This window comes from Ailuropoda melanoleuca, chromosome 2, assembly GCF_002007445.2.
Source record: "Ailuropoda melanoleuca isolate Jingjing chromosome 2, ASM200744v2, whole genome shotgun sequence".
NCBI lineage: Eukaryota > Metazoa > Chordata > Mammalia > Carnivora > Ursidae > Ailuropoda > Ailuropoda melanoleuca.
This window is the reverse complement of record NC_048219.1, coordinates 165,057,152-165,070,997: the sequence shown is the minus strand read 5'-3', so window position 1 is coordinate 165,070,997 and position 13,846 is coordinate 165,057,152. Positions and strand designations below refer to the sequence as shown.

Genomic DNA, 13,846 nt, shown 5'->3' with positions numbered 1-13,846 from the left:
TGAGTTAGATTTTTTAGTCTAATATATTTCAAAATCAGTGACCAAAGAGATCGGGCTACATGAATCTTGTGTAAGTAGAAGAGTATTTATTGATTGGCCAGCTGCTAAAATTACAGTTTATGGTTCAGTAAAAATCTCCCATAAAAGTGGTTTAGAATGTAATATACCGGCTATAGAAATTTCCAGTTTATCTAGGGATTAACTAGCACTATATCTTGTTTACCCAGCCTGACACATTAAATGCTCAATATATGTTATATGTTTTTTAAATGAACCATGTCATGGCTCTGCCATTTAGTGATTATTTAATCTTGGCCAAGTCACATAATCTCTTTGAGCTTCTGTTTCTTCATTTGTAATACGGAGGTTAATAACAACATCCAATATATTTTTATGATGGTTCCAATCAGCAGACCATTTTGTTCAAATACACTAAGATTGCTTTCCTCTTGACTTATTTTGTAGCTACAACTTCAAAACCAAAACAAACAGAAAAGGGAGAGCAGTCAGAGGTAAAAGAAATGTTACGAACCTTTTCAAGACATAAATACCAACACCTCTTTTTTTAAAAAGTGACGATTATCTTATTCAGAGCAGTTGGGAGAATTTAATGAATCAATGCTTTGCAAATTATAAAAAGCTCTTGAAAAAGGTAAATTATTTTCATACGCAACCATAAGCTTAAAAGGTATAATTAATTGAACTGAATTTAACCTGATCTGAGCTTGCTTTTAGGTCATTTGCCTCTTGGTAGAATGGATAGAGGCAGGAGCCCTGAACTAGGAGTGTGAAGATACAGTTCGTTTTATCTTGAACATGCATTAGCTGTGTGTTCTTTGTTTCAGGCTCCTTATCTGTAAGGTAAACCAGTTAAATTAAATGAACTCTCAGTTCTGTTATGATAACTCTCCTGCACAAGGCACTGATTTTGCTCCTCTCCCTCCATTTTCCTTTATTCCTACATTCATTAGTTGCCTGATTTTCTCCCCCTAAGGGTATATTCCAGCCAATTAAAATTTGATTGTCCTGCCCCCCACTAGAAAATCATCTAAGAAAAATAGTCCCTGAACAGGAATCCAGTAGAAGACACACTGCAAATCAATAAACCGATAAACAAAATAGAAATAGTGTACTTACATTTTATTAAACCGTCTGATCTGATCATTTGTATCAATTTGGCAGGTTGAATTACACCAAGAAAAACTAACCCAGGCTGGCAGAAGCAGAAAAGGACATTGGGAGGGTTAAAGCACTTCTGGAGAGGATAGAGAGGGCCTTGGCAACAAAGACCCAGCCACAGTCATGGTACCAGCACAGTAGGCGAGGATACCGCTGATCTTACACAGCCATCAGCGGCCATGCCTGCCGCCACCACGACCTCCGCTGTTGCCACCTCTGGAACAAGTGGGCATGACGATGCTACAAATTGCCCATCCCTTCTGCCTGGCACCACTAGCTCTGGCTGCTAGGCCTGAGTTGGGTGTGTCTGACTGGTCAAGCCCAGATCAGAGGCTACAAACTCTACCTGGAAGAGAGTCCTAAACATTCAGTCTAGGTCTGGCTTTTTTTAGTTTCTTAGAGGCCAACTCTGCCTCTCATCTAGTCTCAGGAAGGGCTCTTGAGCTGGGCGACCAAAAGAATGACAAAGGTTCATTTCAGTATTTTATGCTACTGTGTTACAATCATTCTTTCTTTCTTTTTTTCTTTTTCTTTTTTTTTTAAGATTTTGTTTATTTGACAGAAAGAGTGAGAGAGGGAACACAAGCAGGGGGAGTGGGAGTGGAGAAACACTCCCCCGCCCCCGCCCACGCAGGGAGCCCGATGCGGAAGTCGATCCCATCATGACCTGAGCTGAAGGCAGACGCTTAACGACTGAGCCACCCAGGCGCCCCACAGTAATTATTTCTATTTCTTCACTGAAAAGACATCCTGCTGTGCCGGGTTGGGGATAGGTAATAATCCTAACAGCAGCAGATAACATTTATCAAGGTTCTTCATGTCCTAGCCACTGTGTCAAGCCCTTTATAGGCCTTTTGAATTCTCATGATGATCCTATGTGGCAGGTACGATTGTTTCCTTTTTATAGTTGAGGAAACGGAGACACACAAAAAATTTTAAGTAGCTTCTGCACAGTTTAGTATGCGGTACATACGGAATTTGAACGGAGGCAGTGGCAGAAGTGGCTGGTCATCTGCCACTTTAGTTTCAAGGCTTGGCATTCATCATGTAAACTTACCCGTCTTACCTGCTTACCAGCCTCCTCTTTTTCTTCAATTAACTTATTTTTAAGTCGCTTTGGCACCTGGCATTATGCTAGGGGTGAAGATGGATGAGGCAAATCCTCTTTCCTTAAGGGACAAGGCAGACAAGCGAACAATCCTTCCCATACATTATGATAAGTAGAGATTTAAGATGATTCAACACTGTTTCTCTGGTTTTGGCAGGGGCAGGGAATATGTTACAGGGGCGCTAAGCATTCTTATCTCTGACCTAGGTGTATGTCTGTGTGGTGGGGAGGCTTCTCTGGGGGAGGGTAAAATAACTGGGGGTCTTGTCTAACCGGCTGCTGTCTGGCTGGATGACCTTCAGTGGTTCTCACTGGGGCTCTTTCACTGCCGCTCCCCTAGTCTAGGGACTGGACTATCCTGAGAGACAGGGGTTCGGTCTACTTCCCAATCTCTATCCTGTGCCTCCACAGGTTTTTCCAAAAAGGTTCAAACATTTCTTTACTCAAGATTTCCTGTGATGAAATCCACACCATACAAACTGGAGGCTTGGGGAGGGCTTGAAAAGTCAGCCCCTCGGGCTCAGTAGCTTTACTAACAGACTAATGGTAACATACCCCACCCACCAGTGCAGGGCCCTGAAGCCCACATGTCCAGGGTTCTCTCCACATGGACATTCCCCTGGCTGCTGGAGAGGATCCCAAGACACCTTCTCCACACCCTTCCTCAACACACCCATTCTTCCTCCTACTCCTCACTGCAAATGCAAAGGAATGGAGGTTGCGGATAGTAATGAATTCTGTTTGAAGTCCCCTTGGGATATCTAGGTGGAAATGTCCAGCAGGCACATAGATATAAAACATGGAACTCAAAAGAGATATCTGGATTTGGGAGTCAGCAGCGAAGGGTAATAGAAATCACGGGGGGTTGATTAAGTTCCGGGGGGAGGGTGCATAGAAGCACAAAGAGGGTAGAAGGCAGAACCGTGGTAAACATCAACATGAAGAAAGATGAAAGGACAGCCAGGGAGGCAGTGAGGGGTAGGAGGAGACAAAAGCTTCCTGGAGGCCAAGGGAAGAACTCATTTCAGAAGGGCCAGGCAGCCTTGTCTTACCCCGCAGAAGACGGGAGCGAGAACAGCCCTGGGGGAGAACAGTCAGGAAGTCATTCATTTCCCAGCAGAGATGATGCAGAGCTGTGGGCAGACAATTCTTTATGGATAAAAAGAGAAGTGACAAAAGCAGCTGGGGAATCCAGGGTGGAGGGAGGAGCTGGTAGACAGGGAGAGTGAATGACATGGGAAAGAGGTGGCGAGGGGTAGTGCAGATTTTTGTGGACCCAGAGGTTGGAACAAGGGCTAAGCCATGGGCTGAAGGGTCACCTCCTGCTCTGAGGCAGGAAGAAGAGATGAAATACCAGATGTCGTAGACATGGATGAGTTTGCTAACAAGTGCTCTGTAAGCGTTCGAATTCATACCAGTGTAGGACTATGAACTATCATTTTATTTAAAACATTCGCTTCCTTTTGAAAAAGCCATCTCTACATTTAAAACATTTTGGTACTTCTCCTATAAGTAGTTTTTCTAACAGAACAAAAGGAAAGAATTAGTTTGTGCCTCAGACTCTCAGCTGTTATATCAACCACTACACAAAGGAAGGGCCTCTTAGGATACAGTTAGTCATAGAAAGAAAAATAAAACGCATGGGTTTCAAACTGACTAAAACACCACAGAATTTAAGAGGGAAAAGAGAAATACAATTGCAGATTCCTCCTGATGTAAAAATCTCGACAGTGAATATAAATAAGCCCAAACAAATATGTTCTCCAAATCAAATTTATTCAGCCAAGGCGGTACCAGTGCGTAGCTAAATCCTTATCATAAGAGTTGGTTGTAGAAAACTTTGCTATGTTCACCCTTAAAGCAAATATGAAGTACTTCTCTCAGTAAGGGGATAACTAGTAATTTTTTAAACTCATAAAATATCATGTATCTTCTCCATCATCTTAATTTTATTAAGATAGATGACATAGGTGGTTTTCTTAAGATCATATTTGCCATTTTTTGTAAGTAATGAACTATATAGAGAGTGATAGAAATTATTTAGAAAAAAGGATTAACAGCTAACAGGACCTATGAGGTTATACTGATGGAAAGCTGGTGCTGTCAAAGAATTTCAGAGACCAGTACATCTGACACGTCATTGTAGCAATACGAGGTGGTTCCCATTCATTGCCACAATAGTAGCAGAGGGGAGAGTGATTCCTGTTTAGTTGTAGATCCAGGGGCCAACAGAGGACAGTTCATGTGACCCAGGGGGTTGCGGGAGGCTAAAAAGAGAGACTGACTTCGTAATCCCTGGAACTTGTGAAAATTACTTTATAGGGCAAAACCATGGATATTACCTTATTTTGAAAAAGAGTCTTTTTTTCTTAAGATTTTATTTATTTATTTGACAGAGAGAGAGACAGCCAGCGAGAGAGGGAACACAAGTAGGGGGAGTGGGAGAGGAAGAAGCAGGCTCCCAGCGGAGTAGGGAGCCCGATGCGGGGCTTGATCCCAAGACTCGGGGATCATGCCCTGAGCCGAAGGCAGATGCTTAATGACTGAGCCACCCAGGCACCCCTGAAAAAGTCTTTGAAGATTTAATTATGCTAAGGATCTTGAGCTGAGGAAGTTATCCTAGATTTTCCACGTGGGCTCTACAGGACATAACAAGTGTTCTTGAGAGAGGCAGAGAGAAATTTGATGCACAAGAGAAGGATGGAGCAGAGACAGATGCAGTCATACACTCAGGAATGTGAACTTGTCACCAGGAGCTGGAAGAGGCAAGTATCAGACTCCTCCAGGAGCCTTCAGGGGAGTGCAGCCATGCTGATACCTTGATTTCAGGTTTCTGGCCACCAGAATTGTCAGAGCATACTGTGGTTCTAAGCCACCCACTTTGTGGGAATCTGTTGCAGTAGCCTCAGGAAAACCAGTACAGGGGCTGTAAAGAACCTTTAGGGTTTTTCCAGATGAGAGCTGCCTTGTATGGAAAGGGGCCTTTTATATTGAGAGAAAGGCAGGACAAAGGCAATAAAACATCAAAAAATGAGTAAATTTTCTAGTGAACAGTTCAGATGTAAATATTAAGGGCCAATTTCAGAATTGCTAACCCATAACTGTGAAAACTTGACTCACTAGAGTTGAATATTTGTTTACTGTTCTTGTTTTAATCTTTTGCTTAAGGCAATGTGGTCAAATATTGTGATCTAAAGTTACTCGGATTCATTAATTTTCTCCCGTCTATTCAGGGTGACTGATTACATTATTCATTTGAATTATGGTTAAGTTTACTTATGTCCATTTGTATATGGTTTTAGCTTGTTCCCTATCTTTATATGCATGTATGTTTATACTCATTTATGAATTTTAGTATGTGAAACATTAGTTCCAGAAGTCAGCACTTTATGAATACATGTAATTCAGAAGTAGCACTCTTCCTTTCTTCTATTCCTTTCTCACTCCTACTTCCTTACTGCCTGCAATAGTTTCCTACAGCTGGTGTAACAAATCACCACACATTTAACAGTTTAAAACAACAGAAATCTGTCTTCTGGTGGCTCTGGAGGCCAGAAGTCTGAGACAAAATCTTCTGGGGCTAAAATGTATATGTCAGCAAGGGCGTGCTCCCTCTGGAAGCTCATGGGGAAAATTTGTTCCCTTTCCTTTTCCAGCATCAAGCAGCATTCTTCACGTTCTTCAATCCCGGGTACCTTCCCCCTTTTTCAAAACCAGTACCATCACATCATGTGAGTCTGTTTTTCATGTTTCCATCACACAGCCTTCTCTCCTGCTTATAGTCAAATCTCCCTCTGCAGGCCTCTTACAAGGATACTTGTGATTACGTTTTAGGACCCACCCTGAAAATCCCAGATAATCTCTCCATCTCAAGATATTTATTTATTTTTTAAAAGATTTTATTTATTTATTTGACAGAGAGAGAGAGAACACAAGCAGGGGGAGCAGCAGGCAGAGGGAGAGGGAGAAGCAGGCTCCCTGCGAAGTAGGGAGCCAGATGCGGCACTCGATCCCAGGACCCTGGGATCATGACCTGAGATGAAGGCAGACACTTCACCGACTGAGCCACCCAGGCGCCCCAAGATATTTAATTTAATGACATCTACAAAGAGTTTTTCATATGAGGTAACATTCACAGGTTCTTTGGATTAGCACCTGGGTAATTGTGGTGGCCATTATTAAGCCAACTCGAGGAAACTAATCTTGATAGGTTTTTTTTGTTGTGATTTGTATGCTTCTATTTGTACAACTGATTAGATATGTGTAGGTTTTCTCATTCCCCATTCTTTCTTATGCAAAAAGTGACATACTGTAAAAATTCTTGCATTTTTGTCTTTTTCACTTAACAAAATACCCTGTAAATCACTCTATATTAGTTCATAGAAAATGACCTCATTCTTTTCCATAACTTCATAGTACTCCATTATATGGATGTACCATCGTTTATCCATACACTCTCCTGTGTATAAGAATTTAGTTTTTTCTGATATTTTGCAATTACAATACTACAATCACTAACTTTGTGTATAGAACATTCATATTAGGGTAGATCTAATATACATTTCATGTATGAGTGAGTTTGAATGTATTTTCATATTTTTGAGAAATATGTGATAAAAGGTGTGTGTGTGTAAATTCTCTTACAGGAATTTCTCTTCGTTTTTTGTTCAAACAAATGTTTAAGTGTAGTCAAATTTATCAATTTTATTTTTTACTATGTCTGAATTTTGAGTCATAGTTAGAAAGTCTTTTCTTATATCCAGGTTATAGAGAATATCATACATGGTTTCTTCTGGTACTTATATGATTTCATCCTTGACATTTATATTCCTGGTCCTGTTGGAATTTATTCTCGATTACAGTGAGACACTCGGTTTTAATTTTATCTTTCTCCAAATAGCAAACCAGCAAACCTTTCTCCCACTGGTTAAAATGTCTGCCTTTTATATTTGTTAAAATATTTGTTAAAATGGCCACCTTTTCCCAAGTAATTTGAGATACTATGGTTATCACATACTAAATTGCCATATGTATTTGGATCTATTTCTGTAAATTTCTACTTTATTCCACTTGTCTATTTGTCAGTTTATGCACCAGTACCATGAATGATAAAAAACCAGACTTCCAGTACATTTTAATGAGTGGTAGGGCCAGTCTCCTCTCATAAACTTTTCCTTTTCAGCATTCTCCTGGTTAGTTTTGCATGTTTATTTTCCAAGTGAATTTTAATATCAACAGAGCTCCATAAAAATCTTGTCGGTATTTTTGTTGGTACTTATCAAATTTATAAATTAACTTAGAGAAAACCAGTATCTTTATAACATTATGGAATGTCTTTCCATTTGTCCAAGTCCATTTTTCTATCTTTCAGGGGTGCTTTAAAGTTTTTCTTTTTTAAGGTTTGCACATTTCCTGATAACTTCGGTCTGAAATATTTTATCTTCTTTGTTACTATTATATTCTCTGTTTTCAGGGTGTATAGTAAATATATCTCTAAGATCTACCTTATTGATTTTGCTTTTTACATATCTATTTTCCTTTCTTATTTTTTATTTACTTCACCTATATTGAAAGTAGTATATTTAAGTTTCCTACTATTAGTGTTTTTCTACAATGTTTCTTTGCATGTCCTGAGATTTTTGCATTATACATGTGTTGCTGAGTTGTTTGGTGAATAGAAATCATAACTGTTATATATTCATTGTGAATTGTAACATTAAAACATGTCCTTCTTTGTCTCATTTAATGCATTTTGACTTAAAATTCTACTTTGATATCAGGATCACAACATCTGCTTTCTTGTTGTTTCCACTTACCTACTAAACTTTTGTCCACTCCTTTGGTTTTAGACTTTCTGAATCATTTTGATTTAGACATGTTTCTTACTTTCAGCTGCTTTCTTTGTGAACCAAATTGAAAAATATTTTTCATTTAATAAATTAAACCTGTTCATATTGATTGATATGACACATGCCTAGTCCTACTGTCATTTTATGTTTATTTTATATAAAGAATGATATTAACATTGGTATAATTGTTGGGTTTCTTTCTGTATATGATGCATTTTCTTTGCTCTTTTAATTTTTAAAATTTCTTTTTGTACTTAGAAAACTTTGTAGTGTTATTCTAGTGATTATCTTTTGATTTATACCTTTTATAAAGCCCTTCATTCTTTCAGTTCTTTCTTGTTTAATCTCTTCTTACCTGATATGCCAATTTTAATATTATCCATTAACCCCCATTTATTGCCTATATCACAATCAATGAACCAATTATTGAACTTATTCTATTTTCTTTTTTCTCTCTGGTGTCTCCCATTTTACTTACATTATTTCTACTTTGTTTGAACCTATAACACATTATTCTTTGAGTTTTATTCTCATCTTTGTGTAATTTTAATCTATAATTAAATATAGTAAATGATCACCGTCAGTCTTTTTTCTTTTCTTTCAGAGGTAGAATTTAGTTGTATATAACACCCAGTGCTCATTACATCAAGTGTCCTCCTTAACGCCCACCACCCAATTATCCCACCTGCCTCCCCTCCAGCAACCCTCAGTTTGTTTCTTTTTTTTTTACATGAATGACACTATTTAATTATATAATAAATGCCTAGAAAAACACTAGAATGAAATACAATAAAATATAGAATAGGCACAATAAAAAAAATTAACAATGATGGTCTTTGATGTCAATGAATTCCACAACTTTCCACGATGTTTATGCATTTCTTCAGTAACGAAAAAGATCTTATTGAAAACAAAATTAAATGAGCTCACATTCCCATAACTGCACACAAGCTGAAATGAATTAACAAGGATAAATAAAGTCTAGAATTTAAAACCCACTGTAGTTTGTCCAAAAAGCTAATACCTGACAATAGATCACTAAGGGCAAAACACTATCCTCATGACCTCAGTAAGTCATTTGCACCTACTTAAAATTTTTTCTTTTAAAACATTTGTCAGGGAACTAGGGAGAACAAAGTGAATTTACTACTTTTTTCTTAGTGTTTACCAAAGTAAACACAATCTTTGAGATTCTTTTGGTCAATAGTCTATCCTTAGCTCATTTTTTTTTTAATGTAAAGTTCCATGATTCATTACTTGCATGTAACACCCAGTGCACCATGCAATACGTGCCCTCCTTAATACCCATCACCAGCCTCAGAGTTTGTTTCTTAGAGTTTAGCATCTCTTATGGTATTCCTCACTCTCAATTTTCATTTTATTTTATTCTTTCTTCTTTTCCCCTATGTTCATCCGTTTTGTTTCTTAAATTCCACATAGGAGTGAAATTATATAGTATTTTTCTTCCTCTGACTTATTTCAGTCATTAGCATAATACCCTCCAGCTCCATCCATGTTGATGCAAATGGCAAGATTTCATTGTTTTTGATGGCTGAGTAATATTCTAGTGTGTGTGTGTGTGTGTGTGTGTGTGTGTACACATACACATATGCGCCCCATCTTGTTTATCCATTCATCTGTTGACATCAGTCCTTTTGATCAAGTTTTGCCACTTGGTTGAATATAAAACATCTTTTCACAGATTCTCCAAGGAGGGCTCATGTACACAAAATTTCGTGAATTTTTTCTGTTTAAAGTTCATTACTTCTTGTTTAATACTTGAAAAACAAGTTGACTGAATATTCTTGACTCACACTTCTTTTTCTTGAGGTTTTAAAAAGTGCTATTCTGTTGTTGCCTTTCCTGGGTGTTTTTTTGAGCTGCCTGGTGCCAGTTAAATGCTCTCATTCTTGTAATTTCTTGATCTTTTTTTGCTGAAGTCTTGGGTATTTTTATCTTTGAAGCCCAGTAGTTTTATTCGTCTATTTCTTGAAATTGATAATTCTGGTTTAATTTTCCCATGTAATTGATGGGTCCTTTTGGTATATAGGTTTCTATCTTCTTTTATAGTTCGTTCCAGGGTCATTTTGTTTGCTTTCTTCAGGGAATACCATTATTTGTATGTTGCTTCTTCATCTTTCATTTCTTTCGGACCCTAAGTACTTTTAATTTTGTATCTCGTTTTCATTATTTTGGTTATTTTCCTGACTTTTTTCAATGCCCCTTATTACATTTTCACTGGACTTTATTTTCTCCAAAAACTTTGCAATTTATACTTCATTTCTGTGATAATTTTGGTCTTTTCTTCTTGAATTCAATCTTTTTATTTCTTCCTTTATATCCATTTCTATTTTTTATTTATTGAATTTTGGGTTCAAAGTGGTTTTTCATATCCCCAAAAGCTTCTTTGTGGATATTTAATTCACTTTGGAGTTTGTGTTGCCGTTTTTTTCTGCTTTGGGGTTGTTTTTACTTATTTAATTTAATTTATTCATTTATGTACTTTAAACATTTTATTTATTTGTCAAAGAAAGAGAGAGAGCGCACAAGCTGGGAGAGCGGCAAGCAGAGGGAGAAGCAGGCTCCCCACTAAGCAACGAGTCTGATGTAGGACTCGATCCCAGGACCCTGGGATCATGACCTGAGCCGAAGGCAGACACATAACTGACTAAGCCACCCAGGCTTCCCTATTTTTTTGGGGGGGGTACTTTTTATCACAGCTGAAGTGGTCTTGTTTTCTGTTTTCTTCTTATAATAGCTTTGTTTATATTTACTCTGTTTTCACCTATTCATTTTAAAGATTTTGGATGATCTGTAAGATTTTAAGTTCAAGGGTGCCTTGTTCCGAAGTGAAATACAGTTTCGTAATGAATGGGGTGTGTGTGCGTGCACGTGTGTGTGTGAGAGAGAGAGATATGGACTAACGATTGCATATTTTCACAGCTTTGATTATCTTTTTCCTTACTTGACCCTAAACTTTCCTTTTACTTCTTTTTCTCTTCACCAAACTCCAATGGATGTGTCTCCATTCCCTTCTTACTTTTTGTACCTCTAGAAGCAATGGTTTTCACACACTATGACCTTGAATCTTGTGCATTTAAAAAAATTTTTAATATACAGTAAGTATTCTGATCTACCAGAATTCTTTACCACTATTTTAGCACAAGAGTAGACTTCTTGAATCATGTGCATTTAAAAAAATTTTTAGTAGACTTCTCTTTTCATGGTTATTTTAGACCAATTATAGGCCCATCAACAGCTCTCCTTTTCTCCCATGTATTCTTTCCAGACTGCCCTTTTTCTCTGTGCAAGTTTGTGGTAGGATCAAGGGACACAGTTTGCTGAGGTTTGGTTTATTTTTCTATTTACGGATAATTTGAATTATGGGTGTTCTCTTTTAGTTTTACATATGGCATGAGGTTTGTGTAGTTTTGGTTTTTTTTTATTGTTCTGTATTATGTTTTTTGGAGAAGGAATTGGAGAATTCAGATTTATACAGCTATGGCTGCTAATATCTTGGTTATACAAAAATTCCGCACTAGAATTATTTTGATGGAAGTGCACACTTACACCAAGCATTTTAAAAAGAGAAACACTGCAATCCATCCAGATCAAGTAAATAAAGGAGCAATCAGCCCTCCTCATTCCCCTTTCTATACCTTATCCTGGGTTGGAGGGAGGGAATTGTTTATGGTTTGGGAATCTTTTTCCAAAGGATGTACATAAAGTTTTTTGTTTCTCCTCAACCATGACAAGTCTCTCTTTCCCATCCCAGGGAGAGCCAGACGAGAAGGGTAGTCTTGAGTCTGATCAGGACTGAGACTCAGGCTTTGATTTATATGGTGCGTCTTCTTTTCCTTCCCCTCAAGCTCCTGTGCATCAGAACTGGGATTATCCTTACTTCTGGGAGAGGTGGTGGAGAAGATAGTTTAGGGCTTCCTTGATGCTTGGTCTCCTTAGAAGAACTTCCTCTCTATTCAATCTATCATACAACGGGGGAACAGCCAGAGGGTGGGGTCCCCCCAATGCTGTTGAGCTAAATATCTGAGCTTTGGCTTGAACTTGCTCTAAAAGACCATTAGGACTGTTCTCATCCTGGCTTAGATCCTTGTTTACCTTAATCACCCTGCAGTCTCAACCCCTCTAGCTGTCCACTGCCAAATGGGTTCCCACTCCCAGATAGCTACTATGTTCACTAATCTAAACCCATCCCTGACTCTTCTCATTCCTCTTTAACATTTCCATTGAGCCTCTTAGCATTTCCTTTTTAAATGTTCCCATCATTTCTCTCATCTTTTTTCTTTTTTAAAGATTTTATCCATTTGAGAGAGTGTGTGTGCAAGAGAGAACATGAGTGGTGGGTGGGAGGAGAGGCAGAGGGAAAGGGAGAAGCAGACTCCCTGCTGAACAGGGAGCCTGACATGGGGCTTAATCCGAGGACCTTGGTATCACTGACACTTAGGCAGACACTTCACTAACTGAACCACCCAGGTGCCCCTTTTATTCTTTTTTTTTCATTGAAACTTGTCTGTGCCTAGAGGGCCTGCTTCCTCTGCAGCCCTCTCAAGTAATGACTGCTTTTCCTTCCACTCTCTGCATACATCAGGGTCAGGAGGTGGGGTTGGTGTCTTCTTTTCTCCCATTACTGTTGACAAACAGTTTTTTCCTCCTTCCTTTCTCTAAATTCTAACTAATCTGACTTGTGTGACATCTGGATATAGTATCTCTCCTAATCTCCTCAATGTTATTTTCTAAGGTTCTTTTAATCATCCACTGTTGACAACATTAGCTTCTGTTTCATCTTCTTTCTTTCCACTCTTGTTGATTTTACTACTTATGGGGATAACTTATCTAAAAATAATCATTCCTAAACTCCTTACCTCTGTTAGCTTTTCTTCCACCCCATCTCAGCCTAGAACCTTGGCATTACAGTCTTGTAATGATAATACCTCTGAAATCTTGAAATCGAGTATGATACTTTCTGACAAGACAAGGGTGTCCACTCTCACAACTTTTATTCAACACACAAGGGGAAGTCCTAGCTGCAGCAATCAGACATCCAAAAGGCATCCAAATTGGTAAGGAAGAAGTAAAACCATCACTATTCACAGATGACATGATACTATATATATATACATATATATACATATATACATATATATATACATATATATATAAACCCTAAAGATTTCACCAAAGAATTATTAGAACTAATAAATGAGGTCAGTAAAGTCACAGGATACAAAATTAATATCTGTTGTGTTTCTCTACACTAATAACGAAGTGGTAGAAAGAGAAATTAAGAAAACAATACCATTTATAATTGCATCAACAAGAACAAAATACCAAAAAATAAATTTAACCAAGGAGGTAAAAGACCTATATTCTGAAAACTATAAGACATTGAAGAAATAAATTAAAGACAACACAAATAAATAGAAACATATGCCATGTTCAAGGATTCGAAGAAGTAATATTGTTAGAGTGTCCATACTGCCCAAAGCAACCTACAAATGCAATGCAAGCTCTATCGGAATAGCAATAGCATTTTTCACAGAACTAGAACAAATAATCCTAAAATTTGTGATGGAACCACAAAGGGCCTTGAATAGCCAAAGCTATTTCTCAAGCTTCTTGAGAAAGAAGAACAAAGCTGGAAGAATCACAATTCCAATTTCAAGATATACTACAGCATGGTACTGGGACAAAA

The 13,846-nt window shown here is 38.0% G+C and overlaps 1 protein-coding gene across 1 annotated transcript in view; it reads right to left on the bottom strand.

Moving 5' to 3' along the window:
* The window catches only part of SGO2 (shugoshin 2), a 62,718-nt gene that overhangs the window by 43,232 nt on the left and 5,640 nt on the right, over window positions 1-13,846 (bottom strand). The gene's annotated exons all lie outside the window — the stretch shown is intronic.